We start from the raw sequence: 14,993 nt of genomic DNA, 5'->3' as shown, positions 1-14,993 counted from the left end.
CATGCATGGCTAATATTATATGCAGTTTTCCCTAATTTGCACACTTTTTTGCAATTCCTTATCTTCCTCCTCCCTGCTGAGTTCTACAAGGATGAGACTAAGACAACTGGTGCAAATTAAATAGGTTTGAATTAAAAAGCAAGCTGAGTGGATTTCTCTTCCCTCCACCTGCATCGCTGGGAGGAGGCAGGGGCGGGATTCATGCAAACAGAATCAAGGAAAAAAGCAGCAGTAGGTTTGGCCATCTTAGTTCTGCTTGCAAGCGTTCAAGCAGGGGGTGCTCCCATTGTCAAGCTTCAAATTCTTGCCCCTGCCACTCATGCAAACGCTTGCCAAATGCTCAGAAAACGGAGCTCTTTCAACATCCCTCGCCTGATGTGTTTGCAGTTTGCTTTCTCCCCACTGTTCTTGCTTCCCTGCTGAAATAAGGAGCTGGAGGGAGGTTGTATCTAAGGCCTTCATTATCAAACCAGTCCTAGAAACTTAGGAAAGTAAGTCCCTGCTGGGTTTGGGGATTTTCTAATGACATTTTTTCCCCCAACCACCTAGTCTGAAAAAATACATGGATAGAAACCAATTATTTGGCACAGGGGGGGCTTAACTCCATTTCTGCAGCAGGAGGGTGAAGTGAAAACTTAAAATCGATAGAGGCGGCAACTCTGTTAAAATGAGTCCATGAAGTGTTGACATTCACCCCCAAAGAACTCTCATATTACCCCTTCCCCAAAACATAGGAAAAGACTGCAGCTGATACGTATCGACTAAGTGGAAAATAGACACCTTTATTTTGTGTTAAGGGAGAGGTAAAGAGTCACAATATGGTGAGGAAGATGCTAACTGAGCAAACCTCTTCTATGGGTTTTGGTGCCAAGTCTGCCAAAGAGTTGAGGAAATACGTTTCCTTCAAAATGTTTCCCAGAAAGAAAGTTTTAATTGTCAGATTGGTGCACATTTCCTTAATTGCCACACAGAAACTCATTCCCCCAAAAGCTTACATCTTCTAGAATTTCAGCACTCACTACATAGACCAGCAAAGATGTCAGACATGGTTGACTGTTCCCAGAAAGACTGTCAGCCATAGGCTAGCCAAACAGGACCATTCTGATAGGTCAGCTCTAGAATATACCTGGCACCGAGCTTCAGAATTTGTGGTGTGGCCCTCCAGGCATTAGCTCTGCCCACCAGGAAGCTGTGTAACTTAGGAGCATAGAAAGTTTAGCAACGAAGGAAGAAAATATTCAACCCCATGCAACAGAGCTGCATCTCTTTATGGTCTCGTCATTCCAGCCACATTGGAGATCTATGGCAAAGTCCGTATATAGAGAGGAACGGCGGGTCACATTTACCACAGTATCTCTTTGAACATCTCAAACATGCCCACCAGTGATAGACCCTCTGGTAGTAAAGGGACCCCTGACCATTAGGTCCAGTCATGACCGACTCTGGGGTTGCGGCGCTCATCTCGCGTTATTGGCCGAGGGAGCCGGTGTACAGCTTCCAGGTCATGTGGCCAGCATGACAAAACCACTTCTGGTGATCCGGAGCAGCACACAGAAATGCCGTTTACCTTCCCACTGCAGTGGTACCTATTTATCTATTCGCACTTTGACGTGCTTTCGAACTGCTAGGTTGGCAGGAGCTGGGACCGAATAACAGGAGCTCACCCGTCGTGGGGATTCGAACCGCCAACCTTCTGATCGGCAAGCCCTAGGCTCTGTGGTTTAACCCACAGCGCCACCCGTGTTCCTCTGCTAGTAGGGTGCCTAAATTCTGGGACCAAGCTCTGGGATCAAATAACTCCAAAAAAACAAAAACAAAACCTTTTACCTTCCTTCAGATCACCCTGGCTCCATAGTTCAGAGTCAATATATCTTACTGACTTCTTTTCTGCATCCTTTATTGGTGCTGTACAGAACTACCTGCTCATGCTTCCAAACGTTCTCCTAAACCCACACCTCTTTCTTCCCAAGCCTTGTTCCCCATCCCAGACTCTGATTTGTCATCTCTCGGGTACTCCCGACCATGCCCATCTCCCGGTTCCACCTGACTTTGCAGAATCAGCCTCTACTGACTCTGTCTAGTTTCATTAGCTGCAGAGCAGAGGGAGAGAAGTGAAGCAGGGGTATTCCATTCCACTTCCTCTGCTGAGAGACTTGCTGCCTTTGGCCCTCCCTCAAACATCACCAAACATCAGGCAACCTGAACTTTTCCCATCCCAGCTAGTTGTTACAGGAACAGTCACTTTAAGAACTGGTGTCTGAGCTTGCTTTCTCCCCAAGTGCTTTAAATTAACAAACAATGGGTTTATTGGCCTTTCTTGATCACCCACTTGGCTCCTCATTGATGGTTGCAAGCCTGACCCCTGAAGAACTCCCTCATGAAAAGATATGCCCTGCCGCCATCACCCAACTCTAGGGACCTTCAAAGAGCAACCTCCCTTGAACCTGTCTTGTGTGTGACAGCTACAGATTTCGAGACTATCATACTGAGTGATCATCAGTGCTGTCCTAATTAAATATGATATGTAAGCTTCTTAATTTGCACATTTTGATTACTATGTTTACAGTACACATACCATGTCTACTAATTTAACCCCTCAGTTTACACAACCGTACATAACGTATGCTGATTAGTAAATTAGACAGCTTGAAACTGAAGGGATTGCTGTGGAAGTAACTAGTTTGCATTCAAAATGTAAACAAAGCTGGCTGCATTTTTCATCGCATAGCCTACTTAGGCAGATGTTAAGAAATACTCAGCCCTTCACAAACAGCAGATGTTTTGTTGCAATACGTTGAACCCATTTGTCTCAGGCCAAAACAAATGGATACATAAGATACATTCTTGACATAAGAATGACATTCTTACCATGCCCTTAATGATAGATAATGCCATAAAGCCATCTATAATCAAAAAGCTGATTCCAAATTAGGTGAAAATGAAGCTCCCTGCCTTCAGTAGCTCACTATAAAAAAAAATCACACATTATTGCTTTTCCCCACTTAATTTGCAGGAGACTTTTGCAGAGAACTTACACCTGCAGGGTCATGCAAGAAATATGGAACATGGACCAGTGGCAGTTGGTCAAGGAAAGTGAGCTTTAACATAAATTCATGATATTCCACAGATGAATGTATGGCTGGCCTTCCTATTAGACTACAACATACAACATCCCTGACCATTGTCCATGCTGGCTAATGCCAATGGAAGATGGATCCTATCAACATCTGGGGGGGCCAATTGCTCCCTATCCCTGATTTAGGAACAAAGGAAAGTGCCTTGTATCAATTCAGGTTAGTTAGGATTTGTCCACCCAGTCAATACAATCCATTTTTCCGACCACTTTTTGGCATCCTGTAATTTCAACCTGGCTTCCAAAACAAATCTGGAAACCATGAATCCATCAAATGCAGCATTTTTAAATAATAATAATAATGATAATAATTGTTGAATTGCAACTTGTTGGCAACTCTGAACATTCTGTTTAGAATCACGCATCATACACCAGCTACTACAAAAGGCTATCTGTTGCTGTAGTTGTTCAATATTCAGAGTGAGTTAGATGTTCATCATCCCTTATCTAATTAAAGTGGCTAAACTCCAGATGTGAAGCCCTCTCTGTTTTATGTGTGAGCATTCAGTTAAATGGCTGAATCAATGACATGATGCAGCCAGCCTCTACAGCTGCACTAACGGCTGTGCCAACTGATCAGTTTAACATGACAACATGGTCAAAAGAATACAAGACAACCTGCCACCATTTACAAGATGCTAAATCACAGCAAGTAAGGCATATCAGATCAAGGGGACATTTCCCCAAAGGTCAAATATGAATAAAACTAAAGGTGTATCGAGCTTCAGATTGTGTCTAGGAACTGAAAAGGGCCCTTTTCATTTATGTTCTCTTGTGCGTTCTCACATAAATCACATTCCATGTATAATAGCAAAGTCCAGCAGGTGTCTCCCCCTCCCTTCAAAATTAATCAACAGAGACCTGGAAAAGACATTTTCCTAACACCTTGCAGGGCCACTGCCTGTCAGAAAAGTCAGTAGTGGGTGTGAAGTAGCAATGATTTGACTCAGTATAAGGCAGGATTGTCTCTCTTGAGACTCTTGAGAGACTCTTGAGAGTCCCATGGACTGCAAGAAGATCAAACCTATCCATTCTTAAGGAAATCAGCCCTGAGTGCTCACTGGAAGGACAGATCGTGAAGCTGAGGCTCCAATACTTTGGCCACCTCATGAGAAGAGAAGACTCCCTGGAAAAGACCTTGATGTTGGGAAAGATGGAGGGCACAAGGAGAAGGGGACGACAGAGGATGAGATGGTTGGACAGTGTTCTCAAAGCTACGAACATGAGTTTGACCAAACTGCGGGAGGCAGTGCAAGACAGGAGTGCCTGGCGTGCTATGGTCCATGGGGTCATGAAGAGTCGGACACGACTAAACAACAAAAACAAGGCAGGATTGTACCTTCATTGGTAAGGTTATATGGCTTTATCCATGATTCTCCAAAGGCTGCTGTTTTAATATACATGCCATTTGTTCCACAATTCAAGGCAGTTTACACACACACACACACACACACAGAGAGAGAGAGAGAGAGAGAGCACTCAGAAACAGATACAGCACTGAAACAAAAGAAAACAACAAGCAATATATCAAACTACAGTAACAGGTAGAAATGATATCAAACCACATTTCAGATTCTCTGAACTTACCTAAAAACCTCTGTCGGGCCTTGGGCCTTGCTTTCCAAACACTAGTAAGGAAATGGAGTGATATCAGTCCTCAGTGATATCCTCATTCCAGAAACTTAGGGGCGGGGTTTTTGGTACTATGTATACCATTTAGGAGAAGGGACCCAGGTGGCGCTGTGGGTTAAACCACAGAGTCTAGGGCTTGCTGATCAGAAGGTCGGCGGTGAGCTCCTGTTGCTCAGTCCCAGCTCCTGCCCACCTAGCAGTTTGAAAGCACATCAAAGTGCAAGTAGATAAATAGGGACCACTCTGGCGGGAAGGTAAACGGCGTTTCCGTGCGCTGCTCTGGTTCACCAGATGCAGCTTTGCTTACCTTCCAATTTCCGGACTGCAGAATCCGGGACCGGCAGCCATTTGACACTGGAAGTTGCGTCGATGTAACTTCCGGTGCCACTTCTATGGGCACCAAAAATGGCCACCGCCGGCTTCAAAAGTCGCTTGTACGCATGACAGGAAGTGTGCCGACGCAACTTCTGGTGTCGCTCCGCCCATCTATGGGCACAAAAATGGCCACTGCCAACACCGGAAGTTACGTCTATGCACTTCCGGACATGAGTAGATGCGACTTTTGAAGCTGGCAGCGGGAAAAAATGGCCGCCGGCAGGAGAAAATAATGGAGAAAAACGGGAGACGAAGTGATACGGGGGACCACCGGGAAAGGGTAAGTAAAAAGGGGGTTTTCCCGGGGAAAACGGGAGACTTGGCAGTTATGGCTTTGTCATGCTGGCCACATGACCCGGAAGCTGTCTGCGGACAAATGCCGGCTCCCTCGGCCTATAGAGCGAGATGAGTGCTGCAACCCCAGAGTCGGACATGACTGGACCTGATGGTCAGGGGCCCCTTTACCTTTATACCATTTAGGTACCCTTGGATTAAGCAGTTTATAAATTCTCCAAAATAAAATAAATGGCCCTGCAGCCGCCACCATTCTGATCTTTCAGCCAATGGAGCTTTAAATAGACTTCATGACTCACAAGCTATCAGCTGGGCTGTCAGATTCCTCTATATTGCAGGAACATGTCTAGCTCACAAAAGAAATATTTGAATATACTTGGCTAAACTTCAGTTTGGTTTTGTCCGACAGACAACAATGGTATTTCTTGGGGGTTTTCTCCTCCCATTTGCTCACAGAATACCACTATCTAGGCTATATGGACCAATCTCTTTCAAAGTGTCTAAAATCCACATCTCAGGGCAATGAGTTTGACAAGGTGATTTCCTGCATGCTGCAATGCTAAAGATTGCAGGCTAAAACTTTCTGAGAGGATAAACAGTGACACCCAATGGTAAGCAAGGTAAGTACAACAGGCTGAATTCATAACCAGATGAGCTGCCTTGGTGACCTCCAGCCCCAAGCATGCTAGTACTATCACCATGATTTGCAAACACAATTTTGAAAATCAATCATTCTATCCATGTATGCTAAGCCACAATTTCTCAAGATTCTCTCCTCCCCTGTTGGGGACTTCTTGAATTTATTCATCATATAAACAAGAAGCCCAAAAATAAAAATAAAAAATGAAGGCAACAGGAAGCCAAGTCTCCAAAGGCTTTGCTGAGACTAGTGAGCAGAGGAGATAGGTACCAAAATGCTGGCTCTCTGATGCAAAACAAAATTAAAATAAATGAGAAGGCATCATTTGAGAATAGGAGGGATTGTTACAGTGGAAGTAAATACACACACACACACACACACACACACACACACACACACACACACACATATAGGGCAAGTCATTGAGCAAGTAAGTATGCAAGTATAGATTACCACACTGCTCTACTTTCTCATCTCACAGTTTGGTAAGGCATGGTTGTCTGTGCTATCTTGCCCAGTAGTAAGGAGGTTTGCCATGTCCATTGCCTCAAAGTCTCCCAAATGCAGGACTCAGATGTTGGTCTGAGGATGTCTCTGATTGAGGTGATCAAGCAGTTGCCCCAGTCAAAGGGGAGCCTCTTCACGGACCTGCCACCATTTTCTAGGTCTGAGAGATTATTCCCACACAGTCTGCTCCATAATTATGCAGAGACTTTTTTAATTTTTAAAAAAATGCAAACAGCTTTCCCAGTGGGGCAAAGCTGTTCAAACATCAAGCCTTGGCAGCCTTCTGGGGGAGGGAGGGAAATGAGATTGTAAGCGTTCTTGTTCTTCTTCTTCTGGCTCCCAGCGACTCCTGAGACATCTTCCCAAACTGAGCTAGTAATGGGAGTTGTCCAAGGTACTGATTTGCCTTGCCCTGGACCTGTCATGAACCAGAGCAGGCATCCCCAAACTGCAGCCCTCCAGATGTTTTGGCCTACAACTCCCATGATCCCTAGCTAACAGGACCAGTGGTTGGGGAAGATGGGAATTGTAGTCCACAACATCTGGAGGGCCAAAGTTTGGGAATGCCTGAACCAGAGCCAGGCTCCACATTCCCTGCAGGTCCCAAACTCCCAGCAGAGGAGGATAAGGATTGTGATTTATTTTTCCCAGCATGCCCTGCTGCAATTTGAGAACTTTTTGAAACAGACACAATCAACCTGTCAAACTCTTCAAAGAACCTCTCAGACTTTCCATCTTTTTAAAAAGCATAATTTTATTTATCTAGTTACAGGTAGGTAGCTGTAAGTTGAAATTTTTTTTAAAAAATTCCTTCCAGTAGCACCTTAGAGACCAACTAAGTTTGTCATTGGCATGAGCTTCCGTGTATCTGAAGAAGTGTGCATGCACACGAAAGCTCATACCAATGACAAACTTAGTTGGTCTCTAAGATGCTACTGGAAGGATTTTTTATTTATTTTCTTAATCCAGATTTTCAAGATAGCCTATAGCCTACAAAGGAGAACCATAAAACAAATATAAAATTGATCAACAACATCAGAAACAAAAGCAATTATCGTAGCAACTGTAAAAACAAAAACAAAAAAACACTACCCAGTCGATATAAAATCAGTTAAAATCCTGGGCGGTTATTTATTTATTTGAAAATGTTTAAAATGTCTTTCCATCTTAAAAAGTGTTTCAGACAACATTCAGCATGAAGAGGACACCCAGCTAAGGTGGCCGTGGAACTAGACACATATTAGTGAGTTTCTGATCCCAGCCACTTTCTAAGACCCGTTTCCCAAGACCGGAGGATAGTCCTGGTTTTAAAATCTTCCTTCAGCTCCATGTATTTTAGTGTGGTGAAACTAGAGCTCTTTTCAAAGTGGCAATTGAACTGGTGTCCTAAAACCCTGACTATGACGTGAATCAAAGTAACAAACACACCCTTGGCAGTGACGTGATTGAACCTATGCAACAAATCAGACCTAGACAGATGGGTGTCTCTTCCCCCAAGCCTCTGTGGTGAATAAATATTCCAATTCTATTTGGTGCATATTGTTATGAGTTTGGGGTGGAGGGAGGTCAGCTGATGCAAGATCCTTCTAACTCCTGGATCCAGCAGGTGTTAAAATATAAGCCAAGGCTAGCTTCCTATGTTGAGGTGATAACGTAGGTGATGGTTTTTCCAAAAGCAGATCATGTGCTTTTTCATCAAACGTGGACTTACCAAGCTAAATGTTGTCTAGTCACAAAAAATGATAGCAGATTTGAATTCCTCAAACTGGAAAACATATTTTTAAGACCTCTCACTGAAGAAATTTGCAAAAAACAACAACAAACCACCAACCCAGTTTCACCCTCTAAAATAGCACACCCTACTAGTGCAGAGTTTCTTCTTCTATTTCATGTGCCTGAAATACGACAACCTGTCTTTTATTCCCTCCTTCCCTTAACTTGTTTCTTTCCTTCTTTGAATGTCATTTTGTTTGTATAGAGCCTTTTCCTCCACTCCCCCTCCCCTTATTTTTGATTAATTGAAATATCGCAGTTAAACACACAAACACAGCCAGACCTTTATTTTGCAATGGGGTAATCCTTATAAAAACCTTTTCTTTCTTTTTTCATTATCCTTGTTTGGAGTTTTTCTGATGGACCGGCTTACATTTTATTTTGCCTCCTTGCTGTTTCTTATGTGTTTTTCCTGTCATAATTGGGTTGTAAAGGTTTTACAATGAGCCTATATGAATGTGTACCAAAGGTAAAATTCCTTTTCACAAAAGCTGTTCTGATCTGAAAATCTGCACCCTCCTCTTAAAATGAGTATATGATGGGATGGTTTTAACATAGCGGATTTTCAAAAACTATATCCTTAAAATCAGTTTTATGGGCATTTTCTTTACCTTTTAAGGAAAACTGAACGAATAGTGCTTCATGGATCTCTGGTGGGTGGGTTTAATAATAATAATAATAATAATAATAATAATAATAATAATAATAATAATATTTTTTGCAATGCATAAGAGTTTGATCATTTCTTGATATCTTGGTGCAGCTATGAGGGAGGATGAGTTGAGCTAAGAAGATGTAAGCTTGTTCCCAGTACCTGAGATTTAGGGGTATACTGCTTCTGCATGTGGAGGTTCCACACATTTATGCCCAAATATCCTGGGATTATTCTTTCTCATCCAATGCCTGTCAGCCTCCAACTGAATGCTAGATTTGAAGCTCTTTAGATGCATGCCAAAATGAAGACACGACTTAGACTGTATTCAGTCCTGGGGTTTATTGTGTTTGTTTTCCTAGTTATAATGCCAGCTCCTCTGTCCAAATTTCCAATATTCTTTGTATACTGTTGCATAATGGAACTGTGGCTTCTTGATCAATATACTGCCATGTTGTGCTACATTTAAAACAGCAGGAAGGAACTGTACCGCACCGCATTTTGTTGTGTGAGCAGCAATGGTGTGACCATGAAAACCATGGGAAGATTACAGCACAGAACTCAGAACAATTTTCTGAGTTAATGGGGCTGCAAATGGGGTTTCCCCCCTGTAAACAACATGGAAATGAGTTCTAAACTTCTGCTAGATTTCCAGAAGTGGCTTTTACATTGTGTGAAAGATAATACAGTCATACTGTGGATCCCAAATGCCTTGGTACTTGGACATTTTGGCTCCCGAATGCCACAAACCTGGAAGTGAGTGTTTGCAAATATTCTTTGAAACCCGAACGTCCGATGGGGCTTCTGTGGCTTCTGATTGGCTGCAGGAGCTTACTGCGGCCAATCAGAAGCCACACTTTGGTTTCTGAACATTTTGAAAGTCAAACGGACTTCCGGAACGGATTCCGTTCGGCTTCCAAGGTACAGCTGTATATAAAACTCAAAAATTAATTGGTCTTTAAGGTGCTACTGAAGGAATTTTTTTATTTTGCTTCAAAAATTAATGTGTAAGGAAACTTTAGGAATACAAAAGTGTCCCCTGAATATAGCTGCAGTTTAATTTTGACATACTATAGCTGGTTAAACACCTGGTTATCCTTTTCCACATCTAAGATTCTTTTACTGTTCACCTTCCCTCTACACTCTCCCTCTTTGAAACAGGGCTTGTTAGTTTTGCTCTGAGAAATCTGGTCCGTAGGAGGCCTCCACTGAAACTGTTAAGAATTTATTTTAAAAACAAGAGGATACCTCCTGCCAGGGACACAATCTGTTAAAATATAAAAGCAAAGATGAATATGACCTCTGTTACTTGAAAGAAAGAAAGACAAAGGCCAGCCTTTTCGATGGGGAATGCGGAGACCTTGCAAAATGAGCTGAAATTTATCAGAAAGGAATCTGTTGTTGTTTCAAAAAAGGTTATTTTTAAAAATCGAAGAAGAAGAAGAAGAAGAAGAAGAAGAAGAAGAAGAAGAAGAAGTCATTATTAAAAAGGGAAATAAATGAATTTTCTGATGCATTCCACGATAATATCCTTTTGGTGCCTCCCCACAAACTGTTAGAGAATTTCAGGAGCCCCCCCCCCCGTGGGGGGGGGAGAATCTGTGACATCCCCTTCCCAAGTTGCCATCTGCAAATAGGGTGAAGAATTTTGAGTGCAACCGCGGATCCTAACATATTTTACCACAGAAGGAAGAAATTGATCCCCATTTTTTCTAGTCCTCTTCCCCTTAGCCTACTAATAAAAATTTAATAAATTTAATAAAAGGAGAAAAATTGTTATTCTCAGAAATCTTTGAGAATTTGACAGCCGCTCCCCCAAGAATATTCAGTGAAATTTTTCCTGCTTCCCATTTTGTCACCTGCACTGGGGTGGAAAATTTTGGGAGGCCATTTTCACTCAGGACATCAAGGGGCCAGGCCAGGAGGTAGCAAGGTGGGAAAGGAGATTTCATTTTGGTCAAAATGGAGGGAAGTGTAATCGACTGAGTAGCGTTGAAAGGACCTTCTTACTCGTGTTAACGCTGGACTCCCTCTATTTTTGGAGAGGAATTCTCTGCAATGTGAAATATTTCACATTCCCTTTTTATTTTCTTCAGGGACAAAAAAAATGCTCTTTAAAAATTATTCTGAGGAGAAAAAGCTGGAGGCTAAATTTTGAATCGGTTGCCCTCATTCATTTGAAAACAGATGCCTCAGTGGACACAGTATAGAAAGAGCTTCTGGATATGAGCAATCTATAGGAGGAATTAGAAAGTGAAACTATTTTCCCCAGCCTTTGCCAGAGCTTGTAAAAAGGAAATGTCCTACTAACAAGCAAATTAGATGCCCTGGGGTGTTATGACAGATTTAGAAATATCCGACTATTAAGGCATTAAGGAAAGCACCGTGCCACAGATGTCAATAGCACTGAAAGGATTAGGGGAGCATTACTGGAGCATAAGCAGTACGTTCTCTCTTCACATGTGTATAACTTGCCATTCATGAGGACTAACTCCATCTGTAGCTGGAGAGGTGAAGAGACAGGTTTAATTTTCAAGATGATTTTGCCACCGCTGTGTTTTAAAGTGTGTAATGAAAAAAGCCCAAGCGAGTGCCAAGCTCAAGCCCCTTTCAAATGTTTTAATGTGTGTACAGTTCAGGGTGGAGGAGAAATTCAATTCTGCTCATATTTTAATGGCAGCCTCCTTCATTTGCATTTCCCTAAATGGTATGTGAACCGAAACGCAGCTGTACTTCCAAATCTGCATTTCTCCAAATTTTGGCAACGCAGTTCTCCAACTAGAAGAGGTGTCCCAAAATGCAGGTTTTCTAGAAATGTGTGTTTGAAAATGAAGTGTGTTAGAGGAAGTTGCTTGTAAAATTGTGTGTTAGGCGAAATTGTAAACACAAAAATACTGGTACCGACAATGTTTTGAGGACTTAAATCACAAAATGTGGTGAGATCAACTGGAGACTGGAAAAATGGGACACTGAGATAATAAATAATAATAATTTATTATTTCTATCCCGCCCATCTGGCTGGGTTTCACCAGCCACTCTGGGCGGCTTTCAACAGAACCTTAAAAACAGAATAAAAATTCAAACATTAAAAACTTCTCTAAACAGGGCTGCCTTCAGGTGTCTTCTAAAAGTCAGATACTTGTTTATTTCCTTGACATCTGGTGAGAGGGTGTTCCACAGGGCAAGTCCCACTGCTGAGAAGGCCCTCTGCCTGATTCCCTGTAACTTTGCTTCTCGCAGTGAGGGAACTGCCAGAAGGCCCTCAGAGCTGGACCTCAGTGTCCGGGCAGAACGATGGGGGTGGAGACGCTCCTTCAGGTATTCTGGGCCAAGGCCATTTAGGGCTTTAAAGGTCAGCACTGACACTTTGAATTGTGCTCAGAAACGTACTGGAAGCCAATGTAGGTCTTTCAGGACCAATGTTATGTGGTCTCGGCGGCTGCTCCCAGTCACCAGTCTAGCTGCCGCATTCTGGATTAGTTGTAGTTTCTGGGTCACCTTCAAAAGTAGCCCCACATAGAGCGTGTTGCAGTAGTCCAAGCGAGAGATAATTAGAGCATGCACCACTCTGGCAAGACAATGTGTGGGCAGGTAGGGTCTCAGCCTGCGTACCAGATGGAGCTGGTAAACAGCTGCCCTGGACACAGAATTGACATGTGCCTCCATGGACAACTGCAAGTCCAAAATGACTCCCAGGCTGCACACCTGCTCCTTCAGGGGCACAGTTGTCCCATTCAGGACCAGGGAGTCCTCCACACCCACCCGCCCCCTGTCTCCCCAAAACAGTACTTCTGTCTTGTCAGGATTCAACCTCAATCTGTTAGCCGCCATCCATCCTCCAACCGCCTCGAGACACTCACACAGGACCTTCACCGCCTTCATTGGTTCTGATTTAAAAGAGAGGGTATCATCTGCATATTGATGAACACCCAGCCCAAACCCCCTGATGATCTCTCCCAGCCGCTTCATGTAGATATTAAAAAGCATGGAGGAGACGACGGAACCCTGAGGCACCCCACAAGTGAGAGCCCAGGGGTCTGAACCCTCATCCCCCAACACCACTTTCTGGACACAGCCCAGGAGAAAGGAACAGAACTACTGTTTAACAGTGCCCCCAGCTCCCAGCTCCTCTAGACTCCTCCTCCTGAGACATGATGAAAATGACAGATTCATCACCACTGAATAGCTCAGTTGGTTAGAGTGTGTTGCTGATAATACCAAGGTTGCAAGTTCGATCCCCATACTCCTCATTGCAGGGGATTTGGAGTAGATGATTCCCAGGGTCCCTTCCAACTCTACAATTCTATGACTCTGATCTATCCCCATGTGTGCTGAATGCTCATAGGATGAAAGCATGCTCCGCCATGCAACTTTAGCACCAAAGAAGGAAGCTATGCTCCCACTCTCTCTCTCTCTCTCTCTAGCCCCATGGATTTCCTTTCCCCCAGCTTTCTCTCTACAAAAAGCCCAAAGAGAATGAGCGAGTGACTAAATAGAGCCCTTTGTTGTCACTGATACCCAACTTCAATGGAATCATCAAGCATTTGAAGACAGGTGCCGGGATCACCCAATGCAGAGACGAGGGAGATAAAAGGCTTCTGACAAAGAGGAAGGCAAAGCAGATAAATAAATAAAACTGTTCACAGTTGCAGGTGTCTTTGTATTCCTTCCAAGCAGATTTTTAGCCCCCCCAAAAAAGCACAAAACTTCATGTCAGTACCAACGACCTGAGAACATGCTTTGCATTATTAGGAAGTTCCTGGTTTCTTTCCAACACAGATATATATTGGCCTTTAAAAACAACACAAAAAACTCTGACATACAAGCCAGCATGTCACCCTTCTCAGTGAAATTAGCTGGTGGAGGGACTTTATGAACGAACTGGTTTATTGGGACTTTTATTTACTTTGTCGATCTTTACATGCTGATTTTGTATGAGAAAACCTTTGAAGTTGTGAAATATACATTGAAGCGTATTATTTATGTGCAGCCGGTTACGTTGTGTGTGGTTGTGAATGTATTCCACGTAACGTTTGCTAAGTCTCTCATATAGGCAAAATGACCTATGGCATTGTTTGGCTAGTTAGAAGTATTCTGGAGTGTCTGGAGAGTGATGAAGTTTGTGTCTGTATATAGTAACTTGTTAATAATAATATATTATTATTATTATTATTATTATTATTATTATTATTATTATTTATACCCCACCCATCTGGCTGGGTTTCCAACAGAAAAATGAAATAAAATAATCTATTAAACATTAAAAGCCTCCCTAAACAGGGCTGCCTTCAGATGTCTTCTAAAAATCTGGTAGCTGTTTTTCTCTTTGACATCTGATGGGAGGGCGTTCCACAGGGTGGGCGCCACTACCGAGAAGGCCCTCTACCTGGTTCCCTGCAACTTGGCTTCTCACAATGAGGGAACTGCCAGAAGGCCCTTGGGCCTTGGCCCTAGTGTCCGGGCAGAATGATGGGGGTGGAGACACTCCTTCGCGAGTTTACTGCCATATATAATAAACTACAAAATCAAGTTACTAGTTGGCAGCTTTGTTCCTGATCGTCATCCTGACTGAGAAGTCTCAATCGTCGCCTAAGAAAAGCTGCACTACTCTGCTACGTTGTGCATCATTGAAGAAGTTCAGAGGTGAAGAGACTGGTCCTAGTAGCAGGCGAAAGGACTTCAGAACGTGCTCACAGGCTTCGGAGTTTTAATAGACATGAGGATAGATAGATGATAGATAGATAGATAGATAGATAGATAGATAGATAGATAGATAGATAGATGATAGATAGAGATGATAGATGATAGAGATAGATAGATAGATAGATAGATAGATAGATAGATAGATAGATAGATAGATGATAGATAGATAGATAGATAGATAGATAGATAGATAGATAGATAGATAGATATAGATAGATAATAGCCAGATAAATAGATGCTAGATAGATGCTAGATTAATAGTCATATAATGCCTAGGTACATGA

Source organism: Zootoca vivipara, chromosome 5 (assembly GCF_963506605.1).
Source record: "Zootoca vivipara chromosome 5, rZooViv1.1, whole genome shotgun sequence".
Lineage (NCBI taxonomy): Eukaryota > Metazoa > Chordata > Lepidosauria > Squamata > Lacertidae > Zootoca > Zootoca vivipara.
The sequence above is the reverse complement of the archived record's forward strand: the minus strand, read 5'-3'. Positions refer to the sequence as shown.